The 18,356-nt window shown below is 48.0% G+C and overlaps 1 protein-coding gene across 1 annotated transcript in view; it reads right to left on the bottom strand.

Moving 5' to 3' along the window:
- KCNJ5 (potassium inwardly rectifying channel subfamily J member 5) overlaps positions 1 to 17,670 on the bottom strand; it is a 32,987-nt gene extending 15,317 nt beyond the window's left edge. The window contains exon 1 of the mRNA XM_066259718.1: positions 17,316 to 17,670. The gene's annotated coding sequence lies outside the window, so the exon portion shown is untranslated. The remainder of the gene's footprint in view (positions 1 to 17,315) is intronic.
- Positions 17,671 to 18,356: the final 686 nt, after the last annotated feature.

Here is an 18,356-nt window from a genome sequence, read left to right as displayed (position 1 = left end):
GACTGGACCTCTGACCTCCAGAACGATGAGCTAGAAATGGGTTTCTTTTAAGCCACTGAGTCAGTGGTCGTTTGCTGTGATAGAAATAAAACACTAAGACAGCCTGGAAGGGGAACTGGGTACCAGTCGAGCAAATGGACTCTGGCATTAGATTGCCTAGCTTTCTACTTTACCTCGAGCCCAGGACCTCGGGGGAAGCTACTTCTCTAAGACTCGGTTACTTTATCTGTAAAATGAGGATGACAGTGGTGCCAGCCAAAGGCCGAGCAGATGGAGTGCAAGGTTTGTGCACAGTGCCTGGCTTACAGATGCACTCTTAGTGGTGGCTGTTCTTGTTACTCTTTTCTATCTGGGGGTAGGGTCTGGGGGTGGGGAGAGGGAAGAGAGGCCCTCCTCAGTGCTTCAAGCTACTCAAGGATAAGGAAGGAGAACCATCCGCTCTCCAGTTCCCACAGTGTCAGCATCATGCTTCCATGGCTTCAGGTCATTTATTCCTACAAGAGAGGGGACTGTCTTCACCTCACAATGGGGGAACTTGGAGAGAGCTTTCGTGACCAGCCCAAAGTCACGCCACTAAAGCCCTGGAGCTGAGATCCAGCACAGAGGTGGCTCCAGACCTGAGGTGACTGCCCCGGGAAAGCGCATCCGGAATGCTCCTTCTGGGAGAGGAAGTCCCAGCGCTCCAGCTCTTTGGGATCCTGCTTAAGAACCCCTTGCTCTTAGGCCCTGGCCGGTTGGCTCAGTGGTAGAGCGTTGGCCTGGCATGCGGGAGTCCCGGGTTCGATTCCCGGCCAGGACACACAGGAGAAGCGCCCATCTGCTTCTCCACCCCTCCCCCTCTCCTTCCTCTCTGTCTCTCTTTTCCCCTCCTGCAGCCAAGGCTCCATTGGAGCAAAGCTGGCCCGGGCGCTGGGGATGGCTCTGTGGCCTCTGCCTCAGGCATTAGAATGGCTCTGGTTGCAACAGAGCAACACCCCAGATGGGCAGAGCATCGCCCCCTGGTGGGCATGCCGGGTGGATCCCGGTCGGGCGCATGCAGGAGTCTGTCTGACTGCCTCCCTGTTTCCAACTTCAGAAAAATACAAAAAAAAAAAAAAAAAAGGACCCCTTGCTCCCTTTCCCCAAGAAGTTGGGACTGACAAACTTTCTAAAAACTTTTGATTTGGCACTTCCACACTGAGGCCGAGGCAGCTCTAGTGCTCAGATGCGGGACGTTTCTCCTGCTCTGTGGCCTGCCTCCTCTTGTTCGACCTGCCGAGGTCTTCTCTGCTCCTAGCTTCCTGGCTCCCGGATGAGCCCCTGTCCCTGGCCCCACAGCTGGAGCGTGGGAAAGAGGAGCAGGGGAGGGGACAGACAGGGAGCTGCAAGAACACCTGGGACCTGGTTTGCTCAGAGTGCAACAGGGATCAGGGTTCCCCAAGCACAGAGCAGGGGTGCGGGAGTCCCTAAAAATGGAGGGATGGGATAGGGAGCCCCAGGGGAGGCGGGGCCTGAAAGCCTCGAGCACTGTGTCCTGGAGTGTGGGGTTGGGGTCCCCAGGTGCCCCGCTGTGACCCCCTTCTCTAAGCAGGCTGTTCTGGGACAAATGCCTGCCTGCATTGGAAAGGGCAGCTCTAGCCACTTTTCAGCCTCTAGTTCCAAGACAACACCGGCTGAGAGGCCAGGGAAGAAGCACAGGTACATGTCTCCCCCATGAGCCCAGGACAAGAAGCAGGGCTGAGAGGGGCCAGGGGGAGCCTGCAAGGGAGACAGAGGCCCTGTCCCAGGGGACCGTGCAGGGGGGCCCGGAAGCCCGTGTCTGAGCCCTTCCTAGACAAGAAGGGGTCAGCCAGCAGCTTCAGCCCCCAGAGCCTGTGTGCACAGACCACACTGATGGCTGGCTCCTCCCAGGGGCCCAGACCTGGTTTCTGGCTTACACATTCCCAACCTTAAAACAGGGACAGCCGGCTTTTTAGTGCATTCTGCGGTTCAGTGGAAAAGAGCTCCGTAGTAATAAATCTTTAAAAACCCACCAGGTATTTTAAGTGAAACCCTTATGTGAATGAAACCCATTTTGCAGCTATTGGTTCTTATGCATTTAGGTGGGAGTCTATTCTTTAATTCCTGGATGTTTTAGGGCTTTATGAATTTGAGTTCAAAAACTATCTAGTTGCTAGTATAGGATTTATCAAGTGTGAAAACCTGTTGGAAATGCTGTCGCGCAGATTCAGCCTGTTAGTCACTGAAGAGCCCTGGCCGGGGAGCATGCGGGCCTCGGGGGTTGGGGAGGGCATGTCACCAGCCTTCCTGTACTTTCCTGTCACAGGATCTATTAAATGCAGGTCTGGATCAGGAGGTCCCGGTTCCCAGTGTGGACTAAAAGTAGCCACACACTAAACCTCAGCAGAGGTGGGCATGGTGGGCCTTCCCAACTGAGAATGCACAAGTGGTCTGAACATCAAACGTCCTAAATAAAACTGGGTCATGGCAGGCATCTGGTCAATCTTTACCTTGAATGAGTTTTTCTATTGTCTTCGTGAGTCTGAGATCACAGACCCTTGGAAGGTCAGGGAAATCTCCTTCTCCAGACCTCTCAGGGCACAACTGCTGACCCCAGAATCTCTTGTTACCTTGTCCCCTCAACCCCACCTCCATCACACCATCTCTGAGCCGTAAATGTTAATCATGGGCTATCCTGAACCCACCGATGTAAAAGAAGTATGGGTTTCTTCATTTTGCCTTTTTATCCAATCCCAGATGACTTTGCCGCTTTTCTTTCTCCCGCCCCCTTAATTAACCACCAATGGATTCCATGTAACCCTCCTTACACCCTCCTTTGACTCTAAGGTATAAAATAAGCTGTAAAGCTGCCATTCTCTGGAGCATGTTTTCTATCCAATGAGATTTTGTTTTGCAGCAATTGTCGGCAGTTTGGCTCAAACTCATAAAACCTCTCTTCAGGTTTGGATGTTTCCTATGTTGACTCCTGAGTCTGCATTTTTTTAGGGAGCTTGCAGGGATGCTACCTTCAGTCCAGCCTCCACCCTGGGTGCACGTGGGATTCGGCTGGGAGTTGGATGCCATGCTAAAGCCTGTCAGGCCAAAGAACCTGACCCAGGTTGTTCGAACAGGCCTCCTAGACTAAGGACTCTGCGGCTCTGTTTTCTACCTCCAAGGAGCTCGTGTTATGGCCAGTGACACACAGACAGCAATCAGTGCAGCACAGAATGACAGGCGGGGTGAGGAGCAGCCCTCGTCCTGCTCTGCCGGGGCAGGTAGGGAGGAGTCGGGACGGCCTGCTGAAGGAGCGTGAGCCGAGTTGTCTGGACCTGAGAAACTGGGAGGCAGACAGTACTATACTGGTAGCCGTATATACACCACCCACCAGGTGCCATCTCTGTGCTGGGTGCTTCTCATACTTAAACCTATTAAGTCTGTCTTAGTAGCCTTATTTACCGATCACAAGGGCAGAGTGATTTAGTAACTTGCTTAAGGACCTTCAGAAGTCAGAAGTGGGGGTGAACACCTTGTCAGTCATGAACAGTTCAGCTGAGTGGGGTATGCATGCTGTAGTAACCAGAACCCACGAGGCTGGTACCCAGCTCTGCTGCCCACAAAGGCTGTGCTTGAGGTCCTGATGGGGCTGCAGCTTCCTCTGGCCCGGGCACACTGCAGGTGCTTACTGATCAGATGACGCTCTGTCCTAGTCTTATTCAAAAGTGAGGTCTCCTTAGATTTGCATTTTCACATTTTTGATAGAAAAAAAATATTTTAAAAGGTATAATTCTCTTTATTTTAGGAATATCAATTACACGAACACATGGTACATGCAACCAAAACTTGCTCTGGGTCCCGGGGACACAGTAGGGAGTGGTGGGGACTGAGGTGAGCTAAACACACATTAAACGGTAAAGAGGTACGTCTGCTCTGGCCATGCAAGAATGTGGAGCTGGTGCTGCAAGATCTCCACTTTCCTTTTCCAGGAAAGCTAGAAATAAAGATTTTTAAACATAAAATTCTTTTTTTAAAAAATGTTGACAATGAATTCATCAGTTTCTGAAACAATGAGCCAGCCTAAGAATATATATCTGAGGCAGAGTCAGTCTGTCAGCTGCCAGTTTATCCTCCCGGGCCCTGAATCGGGGAGATGCTTGTCCTCACACGCACACGTTGGGCTGTACTGTGAGTTATGCTGAGCGTGATGTTAAAAGTGGTGGCAACATCAATAAGTTCTCCTCAAAGCTCTCCTGTCTGCACTAATGAGGCTGCCATGAACACAGCCTGTCAGTTCTCAGCTACAAAGGAAGCCAGGAGGCAAGTCTGGGACTCAGCACATAGCAGAGAGCAGGGACACCGGGCTGGCTGCTCCCTCAGTTCCCATCACCCAGGTTCCGATTCCTAACCAGCCCGTCTATGTGTCCCCAGCCTGTACCCCCTCCACTGTCCCCTCCATCATGCAGGTGGTTGCTATGACCCCCAGCCCCATTCTTACAGTGCATCTTCAGCCTGGCTACCTTCACTTCCCCAATTACATGCCTGGCAAACACGCTGACGAGAGCAGCCTTGGGTGACTGTTACTGCCCTCAATCTCACTGCCAGTAAGAGTGGTCTCAATGGGGAAGACTTCTGACTATAAATACTTGAAAGATGGTGTAGGGGTTCCCTCTCTAGGAGAGGGTGGGTTAGGATACCTCTAGAGCGGTTGTGGCTCAGGTGTAACGAATGCTGAGTACCAGCGATCAGCGCATCCTGGAAAGCCTGGACCGTGGAGCTGTGTGAACGGGGTGGAAGGAGACTGCACGTGCTGGCTTTTACCCAGGATGCACCTTCTCGTCATGGGCTCGGGAGAGTATGGGGAACGTACACTCCTCTTAGCTCTGCTCCAAGTCCAGCGGCCAAAACAAGGAGTTCTGTCGAGGTGTGCCAGAGCCCAGGTGGATTTTGGCAGCCCCACTCTGGAATGCAGAAGTGTCCCGTGGCTGTGTGAGGGGCAGTGTGTGCCAGGAGCAGGCTGAGGGGCTTTCAGTGGAACGTGTAGCCAGGAACAAAGTGCATGGAGGAACAGGCTGTGTAGCTGGGACACGTCATCACAAGGATGGCCCTGCATACCACGCTCCTGACTGCAGCGCTGCTGAGGCCTCTGCAAGGGAGCCACTGGGTAAGGCCAGTGAGAATGCCCTTCCCTGGGGCCTTACAGGTCGCCCCTCCCCCAGCATCCTGGCCTCCATCCTGGGCTGCCTCTGTTCCTCCAATGGGAGCCCTTGAATCTGGGCCTCAGCATGGGTATGGGTGAGAGTATTGTTTAGAGCAGGGGTCCCCAAACTATGGCCCATGGACCACATGCGGCCCCCTGAGGCCATTTATCCGGCCCCCACTGCACTTCCGGAAGGGGTACCTCTTTCATTGGTGGTCAGTGAGAGGAACATAGTTCCCATTGAAATACTGGTCAGTTCGTTGATTTAAATTTACTTGTTCTTTATTTTAAATGTTATATTTGTTCCCGTTTTGTTTTTTTTACTTTAAAATAAGATATGTGCAGTGTGCAGAGGGATTTGTTCATAGTTTTTTTTATAGTCCGGCCCTCCAATGGTCTGAGGGACAGTGAACTGGCCCCCTGTGTAAAAAGTTTGGGGACCCCTGGTTTAGAGCAAAGTCAGGGTAAGGGTGTGGATGCAGGACTTGTTACTCCTCGAGTGACTCAGCTGTCCCAGGTCTGACACAGTGACACCCTGACTAGAGCAAGTTCTTTAGGGACCACCTGTCCCATCTTCGCCACTTGTCCTAAGCCTTTTGCTTTCTGTTTGCTTTCGTTTTAAATATATGTTCAATGTATTTCCTGCAGTGGTTTGTGCTGCCTGGTTTTTCTCTTCAAATATCACCAGAAGTGACATGTCTGCACGTGCTACTCTGTACACCTGCTTTACTTATGTTAATTCACTTGCTCATTTCAGCTACCCTGTGGCGTGAGCATGATGTGCCCACTGTACAGATGAGGAGACCGAGACTCGGAGAAGGTGAGACCTGGCCCCAGGTCACATGACCAGAGAGCAGGGAACCTGTCTCAGCAACACCTGACTGCTGAGCTCACGCTCTCCCCTTTCTCACCCGATGGCCAGAGCACTGGCCAGTGTGACCTTGGTCCTGACTGAGAATCCTGACTCTCCGGGCCCTGAATCACACATTTCTCCACAGGCCCCTACCCTGAGTCTCTCTCCGATATAAGAAATGAAAATCTCCACGGAATCATAACATCACTGAAATGTCTGCCATATTATCGAGAAGATCCTACCCTGCCAAATACCAATATAATGCACTTAGCCCCTTACCTGAATTGTTACAGGTTAAGAGTAAGTATGAAGTATGAAATAATGTAAGTATTATCATTATATGGAATTATTATTAAATGACAGTAAGTTTCATCTTTGTGGGGTCCTTTCAGAACTCTTGAACTGCAGTGGGATAGTGTGGCTGGCCCAGTACACACAAGTGCCACTAACTCCCAAGGTGATGGCATTGTAGACACAGAGACACTGATGCAAAGTCCTATGTAGTGTGAACACTGAGGGATTTAACAATAGGTCTAACAGGTGGCCCTGACTTCCAGCTATACAATGACAAGGGGTCAGTCAATGCCACAGGGGGCACTGGAAGGGGAGACTGGGACTTTTGGAGCCTCAGGCAGCCCGACCAAGGAGAAGATAATTGGAAGCTTATTAAATTGTATCCTTGGAGGATTCTCCACCATGACTCTAAGGAAGTTATAAAATCTTGTGTGTTATTCTATGGTGTCTGGAGAGAAACGTGAACCAGCTAGAAGTGCTGTGGACTAATCCCACGCTTACTTTGTCACTAAAGAAACCAAAATACTGAGAGTTCACAATAAAGAGTGAAGGGAAAAAAGAGGAGGATGGCATGGTGTCTGACATAAGGGTTTTTCAAGAGAGACAGAATTCTTGTCTGGGCCAGGGGCAGACAGACCTGGCGTTTGCTGGAGGAGTTCAAAATTTTGGCGAAAAGAAGACAGAAACAAAAAGATCATTTTGATGGCATTTAAAAGATCGATTCGAGGATACCTAAATGAGTCCAAATATATTCAGCAAGTTTTAAAAGGCCAAAATTAGACTTAATGCAAGGTATGGAATATAGATTTGAAAGGCTGAATCGCATGTGAGTACCTTTCAAGCAAGTTAACACTTCATACGAAGTGATTGTTGAGCAATGCGCCTATGAGCAGGCTGCAGGCTTGGGCTAAGGGTCTCATCTTGTTTGGCTCTCATTGGTTAAGACAGAAAATTTTCTTTCTTTGGCAGGCTGCTAGGAGCCACTCATGGGGTCATCGCATCTACTCTTTATTTTTTTGAGAGACAGGAGCATTAAGCTGTTCCTATTTGTACCCTGATTGGAGAATCGAACCAGCAACCTTCATGCTCTGGAATGATACCCATCTTAATACCTGCTTAGCCATGGCTCACTGGCCCAATCCAGATCTACCCTCCTAACCCCCGTAGAAGAGTATAAAAAATTATGAATAAAAGGGTATAAAAATCAACTTAATTTTTTTACATTTCCCCCAGGTTTGTATCTGTTTACCCCGTACTTTTAACCCTGTTCTCTCTTTGAAAGTGAGCAGCACAGTTAGGCTACATTCTCTTCATTGTAACCTTGCACTGTGAGTAGGCATTCTGCATGAAATAATAAAGGAGATTAATAATTAAATCAAAATGAAAAACCACTTGTTTCCTCTCTGCAGCCCAAGGGACAAATTTCCTGGGCTGGTGCCAATTTATCAATGACAATTAGGGAATAAGAGATGGGAGTCATGCAGAGAAGACAGGATCAAGAAAGCAAGATGATGTGAATACGAATCTACTTAGACTCAAGTGAGAAAGATGCTGTGTGATGAGCGAGCCAGTGAGACAGGACCAGAGGCGAAGGGCATGATCGTAAAATTCTTTTTAAATTATTTTTATTATTATTTAGATTTTATTTATTCACTTTTAGAGACAGGAGAGAGACAAAGAGAGAGAGAGAAGAGGGGAGGAGCAGGAAGCATCTACTTCCATATGTGCCTTGACCAGGCGAGCCCAGGGTTTCGAACCAGTGACCTCAGCATTCTAGGTTAATGCTTTACCTACTGCACCGCAATAGAGTCAGGCCATGATCGTAAAATTCTAACCATTACAGCTGAAAGCTCCTGGGGGCTCACCACAGACCAGATTGTATTTTAAATGCTTTACATGTGTTAAGTCATTTCATCATTTCAGAAAAGTGATGAGAGCGGTTCTGTTTTTCTCACTTTACAGATGAAGAAACTGGGGCACAAGATATGGTGAGTAAACTGCTAGTGCTGTCAATCAGGGTTTGAACCCAAGGTGGCCAGCCCTAGAGCCCAACTCCAAGCTTAAGGGAAGGAGAATGCCCCACATGACTCAATCAACCAGATGAGATAAACATCCTGGGAGAATGAGTGAAACAAAAAAAGCTAGTACGATAAGAGAAGAATAAAGTGAAGAGAATCAGAATAAGGGGTCAGGAAGGGAAGAAGATTAAGAAAACAATGAATGAAAAGAGAAGTCAGTGAAGAGAAGCAAGAGGGAACATGGGTATCAGAATGAGAGCTGGAAGAAGAAAGAATAAATAAGAGAACCAGTCAGGGGGAAATAAGCCACTGAACACTTGGCCAGACACTTCTCATTTGCTGCCTTACTTGACCTTTTCCATGGCATTTCAAAGTAATACACCCATTTTACAGAAGGAAAAATGATGGCCTGAGAAACTAAGCGATATGCTCAGGGCACACAGCTAGTCATGGCAAATCAAAAAGAACTGCTGTTAACTCTAAATGCTGATGAAAGAAGTCAAAGAATATTTAATAAATAGAGAAACTGCGTTTATGGATGGGATGATGTAATTCAGTAAAAATATCAATTTTCCCCAAATTGGTATATTGATTTAATGTACTTCCCGTAAAAATCCCACGTGGTTTATTTTGTAGCTAAAAATAAGATTATTCTAAAACTTATATGAAAGTCAAAGGAAGTAGAATAGGTAACATAATTTTGAAAAAAAAATAAAATGGACAAATCAGTCTACTCAATTTTAAAACTTATTACTTAGCTATAGTGGTCAAGACGGTGTGATATTGATGGAGGGACCAATGCATAGATCAATGGAACAGAACAGAGAGCCCAGAAATAGACCTTCACACGTGCCCAGCTGATTTTTGACAAAAGTGCAAAAGGAATTTAGTGGAAGAAAGACAGTCTTTTCACCAAATGATACTAGAGCAATTGGACATCCATAGGCAAAAATATGAATCTTGACCTTTTAAATCTCAGACTTTATACAAAAACTAATTCAGAGTGAATCATAGACTTATATGGAAAAGATACAACTATGAAACTTTTAGAAAAAAAAATATGGGAGAAATTCTATGAGATTGAGGGCAGGCAAACAGTTCTTTGACCAAAAGCCTGATCTGTAAAAGAAAAAAACTGATAAATTTAGACCTCATTAAAATTGAAAACATTTCCTCTGAAGAGACCCAGCAGTGATTCAGTGAATAGAGTGTTGACCTGGGAAGCTGAGGACCCAATTTTGAAACCCGAGGTCACTGGCTTTAAGCCCAAGGTCACTGGCTTGAGCAAGGGGTCACTGGCTCCGCTGGAACCCCCAGGTCAAGGCATATATGAGAAAGTAATCAATGAACAACTAAAGTGCCACAATAAAAAATTGATGTTTCTCATCTCCCTCTCTTTCTGTCTGTCTGTTCCTGTCTGTCTGTCTCTGTCACACACAAACAAACGCGCGCGCGCACACACACACACACACAGAGCCCTGTTAAGAAGATGAAAGGACAAGTTACAGAGTAGTAAAAAATATTTGTGAACTATATGTTTGACAAGGGTTAGTATCCAGAATATATTAAAAAAAACTCTCAAAATTCTACAGTAAAACAATCCAATTAGAAAATGGGCAAAAGACATAAAGAGACATTTATCTGGAGAAGATTGGTCAATGGAGGGCAAATAAGCCCATGAAGAGATCATCAGTCATTAGGGAAATGCAAATTAAAACCACAGAGATATCACTGTGCATCTATCAGAATGGTTAAAAAAAAACAAAACAAAAAAACCAACAAAGCCTGACCAGGCGCTGGCGCAGTGGACAGAGCGTTGAACTGGGATGCAGAGGACCCAGGTTCAAGACCCCGAGGTCGCCAGCTTGAGCGCGGGCTCATCTGGTTTGAGCAAAAGCTCACCAGCTTGTACCCAAGGTCGCTGGCTCGAACAAGGGGTCACTCTGTCTGCTGAAGGCCCGCAGTCAAGGCACATATGAGAAAGCAATCAATGAACAGCTAGGGTGTCACAACAAAAAACTGATGATTGATGCTTCTCATCTCTCTCCATTCTTGTCTGTCGGTCCCTATCTATCCCTCTCTCTGTCTCCGTAAAAAAAAAAAAAAAATAGTGACAACACCAAATATTGACAAGGATGTGGAGAAACTGGATCACCCATACATTGTTGGTGAGAATGTAAAATGGTACAGTCGCTATGGAAAGCAATCTGCCATTTGTTTTAAAACAACAACAACACCCCTTAGCATGTAAGTACCACCTGAACCATCAATGGTACTTGAGCACTTAGCCCAGAGAAATGAAAACTGAGGTTCACACTAAAAACCATTACGCATATGTTTACAGCAGCTTTATTTATAAAGCTCCTAACTGGAAACAATCCAGGAGACTTTTGGGGTGAAGGGTGAACAAACCGTGGTGCCTCGTGCTGTGAAACACTACATGGCAGCTCACACCCATCCACACACACCAATCCTGATAAACCCCCAGAGAATTACACCGAGTGAAAAGAGACAATTCTGAAAGGTTACAGACTGTATCTTAGATAACGCTCTACAAAAATTGTCCTACTGGAGAACTGGTTATTTGTTGCCAGGGATTAAGGAGGTGTGGCATGGGGGTTAGGTAGGTTATGAGAAGGGCAATGATGAGAGATCTTTGTGGTGATGAAAACGTTGAGTTTTTTTTCCCAATTCAATTCTTCCACCCCTCCTCACCTCTGGTAACCACAAATCTGATCTCTTTTTCTATGAGATTTTGTTTTTGTTTTTTAAATTCCACATATAAGTGAGATCATGCAGTGTTTGTCTTTTTCTGTCTGACTTATTTCACTTTGCATAAAACCCTGTAGTGCAAACATGTTGTTGTAAATGGCAGGGTTTCATTCTTCTTCTTCTTCTTCTTCTTTTTTTTTTTTTTTTTTTGTATTTTTCTGAAGCTAGAAACGGGGAGAGACAGTCAGACAGACTCCCGCATGTGCCCGACCGGGATCCACCCAGCACGCCCACCAGGGGGAGACGCTCTGCCCCTCCAGGGAGTCGCTCTGCCGGGACCAGAGCCACTCTAGCGCCTGGGGCCGAGGCCAAGAAGCCATCCCCAGCGCCTGGGCCATCTTTGCTCCAATGGAGCCTCGGCTGCAGGAGGGGAAGAGAGAGACAGAGAGGAAGGAGAGGGGGAGGGGTGGAGAAGCAAATGGGCACTTCTCCTGTGTGCCCTGGCCGGGAATCGAACCTGGGACTTCTGCACGCCAGGCCAACGCTCTACCACTGAGCCAACTGGCCAGGGCCTCATTCTTTCTTTATGGTTGAGTAAAACTCCATGATGCACACACACATGAATAATTCAATATTACACATATATTCAGTGTGTATGTAATGTATATGTGTATATATACCATATAGATACTGCATGTCTTAGATATTGTAAATCAGTGGTCCCCAACCTTTTTTGGGCCACGGACCGGTTTAATATCAGAAAATATTTTCACTGACCGGCCTTTAGGGTGGGACGGATACATGTATCACGTGACCTAGACAAGCGTCAAGAGTGAATCTTAGCCGAATGTAACAGGGAATCTGGCCATTTTAAAAAAATAAAACATCGTTCAGACTTAAATATAAATAAAACGGAAATAATGTAAGTTGTTTATTCTTTCTCTGCAGGCCGGTACCAAATGGCCCACGAACCGGTACCGGTCTGCGGCCTGGGGTTTGAGGGCCACTGGTGTAAATAACACAGCTATGAACATAGGGGTGCAGGTATCTCTTTGACATAGTTTTATTTCCTTTCGAAGTATTCTCAGCAGTGCAATCACTGGGTCATATGGTAGTTCTATTTTTAATTTTTGAGGACCCTTCATATATTTTTCCATAGTGGCTAACCCAATCTACTTTCCCACCAACAGTGCACGAGGGTTCCCTTTTCTCCACACCTTCGCCAGCATTTATTTCTTGTCTTCTTGATAATAGCCATTCTAATAAGTGTGAGGTGATGGGTATCTTATTATGGTTGTGACCTGCACTACCCTGATGATTACTAATGCTGAGCAACTTTCCATATTCCAGTTGACTACTTTTATACCTTTTTTTTAGGAAAAAAAGGCTATTTAGGTATTTTGCCCATTTTTAAAATTGGATTCTTTTAAAAAATTGTTTGCTATTGATTTGATTGTGTTCTTTATATATATATATTTTGGATGCAAACCCCTTATCAGATGTGTGATCTGCAAATATTTTTCTCATTCTTTAGGTTGTCTTTTCATTTTGTTGATTGTTTCTTTGCTGTGGAAAATATTGTATGACCAAATAAACTAGAGTTTTGCATAGAAAAACTAGAGGTTCTCTCAATGGTAGAGATGTTGTAACCCAAATTTATGTAAACCCAAAATTATCTCAAAAGTTTAATAAACAGTAGAAGAATGGAGGCAGTAGAAAGGGATTGAACTAAAGAATTACTAAAGGACATTTATGGTAAAGAGCATGAATGAGTAAGAAAAAAGACAAAAATAACGTGAAAAAATGGCCAAATTGAGAAGAAAATAAAGGGGAAAAATATGACTGAGTGTCAGCTCTTAAGAAACAGGACATCCAAACAGATGAAAGAAAGGTGAGGACAAGCTCCCTCGGGCCTGCTCAGGGCCACAAAGCTGTGCTCCGCCCGCCCGCCCTCGGGCTCCCTGCTCTCTCGCACCATCCCTGAAATCCTCCCTCTTTTCTCAGCCCCTCGGAAAGCCTTTCCTGGCTCGCAATGGCCTTGCTTCAGTCCTCCTTGCACCTTCCTAATGCATTTACCCTGATGCTGTAATGTATTCAGGGCACACCTGCCTTCTTCCTCAGTCAGCGTGGGCAGGCCCTCCAACACAGGCTAGCCAGGGTGTGTATGTGACCCAATCTGTCGCAGGGTCCTACACAACGTGGGGCCTGTGGTAGGAGCACCACACACATTTTTGAAGGAATATACGAGTGATTTTAAGTTCATCCTATACAAAGGGCACCTTCCAAAGTGACTGAGGCAACCTGACTTGGGACGGGGAGGCCTGCCTACCCTGAGTCCAGTGGGGTTGCCCTGCAGGAGCCCAGGGTAGCTGGCTATCATCATCTCTGTTTGTAAGGGTTGCTGGGACCCAGGCACCTGTGTGATCTGTTGTCCCTGCCGGATGGCGAGTTCCTGGCACGGACTCAGCATCTCACTCCTGATGCCTTTATGACCCTCCTCTTGGCCAGCCTTGAGCATCAGGTGCTCCCCAGCAAAATCTTGGGAGGAGGGGAGCAGACTCTGAGGACAAGGCACAGGACACAGGTTTGTCCCAGATGGCATTTCTCCACTCTTGCTCCCTCCTCCCTTTCTTGTATGAGTAACAAGGTACAATGTAGGATGGTGGCATAGGGCTTGTTGATGTTAGAGCAGGGAGCCTGAAGTGTGAGAGAGACATAGGGGTGGAGAGCACACCTAGCCTACAACAACCAAGGCACAGGAGATGTGAGTGACAGACTGACGGCTTGTCATGATCTCCCCTCTCTCCTCCTCCATTTCTCTTTTCACTCCCACCCCAGCTTCTGGCCACCATATGGGTTGACCCTTGATGACTAGGAAGTGCTGTTGCCACATGCCAAACTGGTCAGATTATCCCTGACCTTTGCTCCTCAGCTCATTCTGGTCTGGAATGATAATGGAACTTAACATTTATGCAACAGCCAGGATCTCCAGTGTCATGTGTTAAAAGATTTGGCTTTGACATTTAACTTAACACGGCTGTTGGCAAAGGTTGCTGCCAGCCTGGGCTCTATAGACTAGAATAGCTCACTTATCAGAATGTCAAGGTAGGAGGAGCTAGATAAGCAGGCTGCACCGGTGGGACACCACTCCGTCCCTCGCAGCCACGGTCTCAGGAGGGGAAGCTGTTCCCTCTGTTTTAAAATAATTCCAGAGAAAGCCACCTCACAGGTATCTTAGAAAAATAAATTCAGGTGTTTGTTTTTCCCAAATGTCTCCTTATGGCTCTTTGATTCTGAACTCACCTTCTTCTTTTTTTGTCTTTAGGAAAAACACAAAAATATCTCCATGGTTGACAACTGTCTTAATAGACATCAGATAATGCACCCTCTCTTACGAACACTGCGAGCTCTCAATGGCCGACCTATAGCTCAGACACAGTGAACGTGGCTCCTTCCAACTACAGCATAATCTTCCTGAAATCCTCTGTCCTCTCCATCATCCTCCCACCCCTCAGCCTAAACAGTCAATCAGCATTGCTCGGAAAATGTGAGCTGTTGATAATATTCTCCTAAGTGGAATGCATAACCCTGCTAGAATGAACACATTCCAAGGTTTTCAAAAATCAATTATTCCTGGCACCTTAGAGGTGATCAGATAAATGGTTGTTGAACTGATTTTAAAACAGAAAATAGCAGTAGATATGGTTTTGAAGTACGGGAATGCTTAGGACACCCTTTGTGGCGTTGACCAGAGAAAGCATCGAGAACCAGGTCATTTTCAAGGCAAATGGAAAGTGGAGAATGGGCACTCTAGTTCTCTGTCTGCCGTAGGGTTAACGTCATCATAGGTGAGTAGAGCCCCTTCTGACAAGAAACCCAGGCAGGCTCTTGCAGAAAGCCCCAAAGGGATTTTGGTGCACAGTCTGCCAGGGGCAGTGAGGCTGAGAATGTTTCTGGCAGAGGCACACTGATGCTGGACCCACAGAGGAAGCAGGTCCTCCCCGCTAAGGATGTACCCGCAGATTCATGGGCAGCCATGAGACCTGGCGTGGCCAGAGAAAGCAGCTAATTTCCCACAGCCCCTTCCTGCTCACACTCCCCGCCTCCAGCTGCTGTGCTTGCCTGATGGTGCTCACTCACTCTCTGTTTAATGCAGACACGTGGCTTAACTAAGAGATATGCCTGTGAGCAATGTCAGCAGTGAATAGTGGGTTCAGGGGGGCAGGAGGATCCATGTCTAGTCGCCCCTTTCTGTTGGAGAGCTAGAGAGTGAACCTAGAACGTGTCTGCAGCGGACCGGGAGCACTGTGCCTGCGTGGCATGTGCAGCAACGTTCTCCTGCGATCTTTCTGCATCCGTAGGTGGCCCTGGTGCTGTTGTGATCATTTGTTATTCTCATAATTAATGAACAGAGTCTGACAAGTAATAAACATTTGATAATATCCCCCCATTCCTCCCAAGGTAAAAGAATGCTCCCCCTTCCAGCCTTAGGTTATAAGCCTCTCCCCCTGGGCACTCAGTGTCAGACTGTTTGGGTACAGGATGTAGGGGTTGGGATGAAGTGAGGTAGAAGGAGGAATGTTGGAAAAATAGTCAATGGGAAAGGGCGAAACAATTAACATCACAGATATAAAATGCCTAAGTTCACATAGTAAGCATTCAATAAGTGACCATTTCTTGATATCATTACCAAGAAGCACACCCCCTTCCCCTGCACCCTAGGACCCCCACCGAAGCCTTCGCCTCAAGGCTCTTAGCAGTGATGCCATCACAAGTCAGTCCAATCATTTTAGATCCCAGTCAAGCTGACCGAGCTTTCTGTCTCAGAGCCCAATGAAGGGCCTTTCTCTCTGCCCTTTTATCACAGGCCCTGCTCGGTCCTTCCTCCAGATCCTAGGAAGCCCAGGACCTCATCCAGCCAGCTGGTGGGATTTACACCAGGGTTTGAGGACAGGCATGGATTTGAGAAGACTACAACACCTCCCAGGGTTAGTGCTGGATAGTGGAAAGACTCTGGGTTTGAGGTCAGGGGGCAAGGGTTTAGAAGTTAATAACTCTGCCACTTATGAGCTCAGAACTCTCTAAACTTTGGTGTCACCTACAAAGCCAATGTCATAACTGACCTCTATCTCAGGATGGGTGTCCAGATGAAGTCATACAAGTATGTCTAGCTCAGTACTTGCTGCCATAAATATTTGCTTCTTTCACTGCCTCTCTCCCATGGAAAGTGTGTTGTGAACCAGAAAGCCTTATGATGCTTAGCTGAGTGATGAAAAAATGGTCTGTTTTGAATTCAGATCCAACTAGGACCCTCACTTGTAAGCTGTGTACATCCAAACGTTACACAGCTTGCTAAACTGCAATTTCCCACCTGTAGACTGAAATAGATAATATCTGTTCCATTTAAAAAATCAAGAGAGCAAAGTACTTAGTACAATCTTACACAAACAAACAAAAAAAAATCATATGTCCACTGATCTTCTGGTGTTGCTGGATTAGTCTCACCTGACCCAAAGTTGGGGGTACTGGACCATTGAAGTCAGATATGTCAGGGGAACCCGCACTACAGAAGGCCAGGGAGGAGAGCCTGATTTGAGGGGAGCACAGACAAGTCTCTAGAGAGATCTGTGGGTTTGGGGGAAATGGGAATAATGGCCATGCTCTTCCCTAGTCCCTCTCCCTCCACTGGGAGCCTTGACTTTTGGCCTTTCTCAACGGTTTGAAAGACATTTATGAAGAGATAGGGAGGCACGCAGGAAGTGACCAGCAGCAAGAGGGCAGAACTAGCAATCAATTTGGCCAGACTTAAAAGAAAGCAAGATGAAACGGAGGATCTGAGGCAGATGGAGCTCACAGCCCCACCCTGGCCCTCCACAACCCCAGCTGAAGGCAGAGCCACTTCCCAGGGGAATCATGCCCTTCTCCCCACTGCCCTGGCCTCTGGCACCACTGAGGGGGCTCTGATGGGGGTTTGGGGGGGGGTAGGAATCCCTGCTCTAGCACCAGAATAGAGACTGATAGCCTTCCAGTCCTCTGAAAGCCAAACTCCCTAGCCCAAGGCAGCCCTCCGGTTATGGAAAGCTCTGATTTCTGGGCTGAACTTTGGACTCAGCCTACACCCTCTGGGTTCCCCCGGGGCTCCCAAACAGGCTGGCTCCCGGTTAAGAGCTAGTTGCTAGGGGCACGGGTGCTCGGAGAGTGCAGTCCTGCCTTCTAGATCTGGTGAGCTGGGGGAGGAATGGAGAAAGAAAAGAAGACAACTTACTTGTTGCGATCGTAGCTTCCCAGTGCCACTGATGCTAACTTCTGGGGTGTCCCTTAGAGGCTGGGCAGGGGGCGCTCAGGGTCCTTGAGGAGACTCTGCAGCCCCAGCCATTACCGGAGCCTCGGACCCTGCCTAGAGCCTCTCCCTGTCGCGGGTCCTGTTGGCAGAGGCTTCTAAGCCATGCCGTCCCTTCCTTGCCAACCCCTCAGTCACTCCCTCCTCCAGCGAGAGCAACGGGAGGCTCCTCTCTCCCTCTCTCTCTTTTTCTCTCTCGCTCCTCTCCCTCTCTTTCCCTGTCTCGCGCTCCCTCTCACCCCCCTCCGTCCCCTCCACCCTCTTCTCTCTTCTCTCCCCTGTTCTCCTCCCCTTCTGCCCCCGGTACAAAAGGATCCCTGAGTAATAATGTGTAATAACTGATTTAAAGGGCCACAGGCGAGGGCGGCGGGGGTGGGAGTGGAGGATGAGGACGGGGTTCCACGTGACCAGGGAATACCGTCAGTTCTGAATGACTGGGATCCTGGAAGGTGGAGAGAGAACCCGAGGGGTGGGCAGGCGGGCGGGCAGATCTGCGCTCCCTCCCCCGGCTCGCGCCACCTCCCGCCGCACGTCGCGAGGGTACTGGGTGTGTCTCTGTCCTGCAGAAGCAAGGGGCGGAGGTCTCTGCGCACGCGGAAGCAGGTGTGAGCGTGTGTGTGTGCAAGAGCGCGCGCGTGGTTCGGGGGTGCGGTGGAGCCGACCGAAAGAGGGAAGGAACTAGGAAGGCAGAAATCTTGGATCGAAGTCTGGGGCGGGGGGCTGCCCAGTAACTCCGCGGTGCACAGAGAAGGAGGTTGGCAAATTTTAGTTGCGTTTCTTTAGCTGGAACTGAGCAAGCAGATGGGAGACTTGCTTTGGGGAAGTTGGGGAAGCCACTGTCTGGACGCTGCATCCCCATCCCCAACGGCTCTCGCTCCTGTGGTGGAGCGAAGGACTGAAGCGCCCTGACACGCTGGTGGAGCCGGTCACAGAGGGGAAACAGGTCTGCGGCGTCCAGGGGCTCGG

The sequence above is a fragment of the Saccopteryx bilineata genome, chromosome 2 (assembly GCF_036850765.1).
Source record: "Saccopteryx bilineata isolate mSacBil1 chromosome 2, mSacBil1_pri_phased_curated, whole genome shotgun sequence".
Classification (NCBI taxonomy): Eukaryota; Metazoa; Chordata; class Mammalia; order Chiroptera; family Emballonuridae; genus Saccopteryx; species Saccopteryx bilineata.
This window is presented reverse-complemented; position numbering and strand designations above follow the sequence as displayed.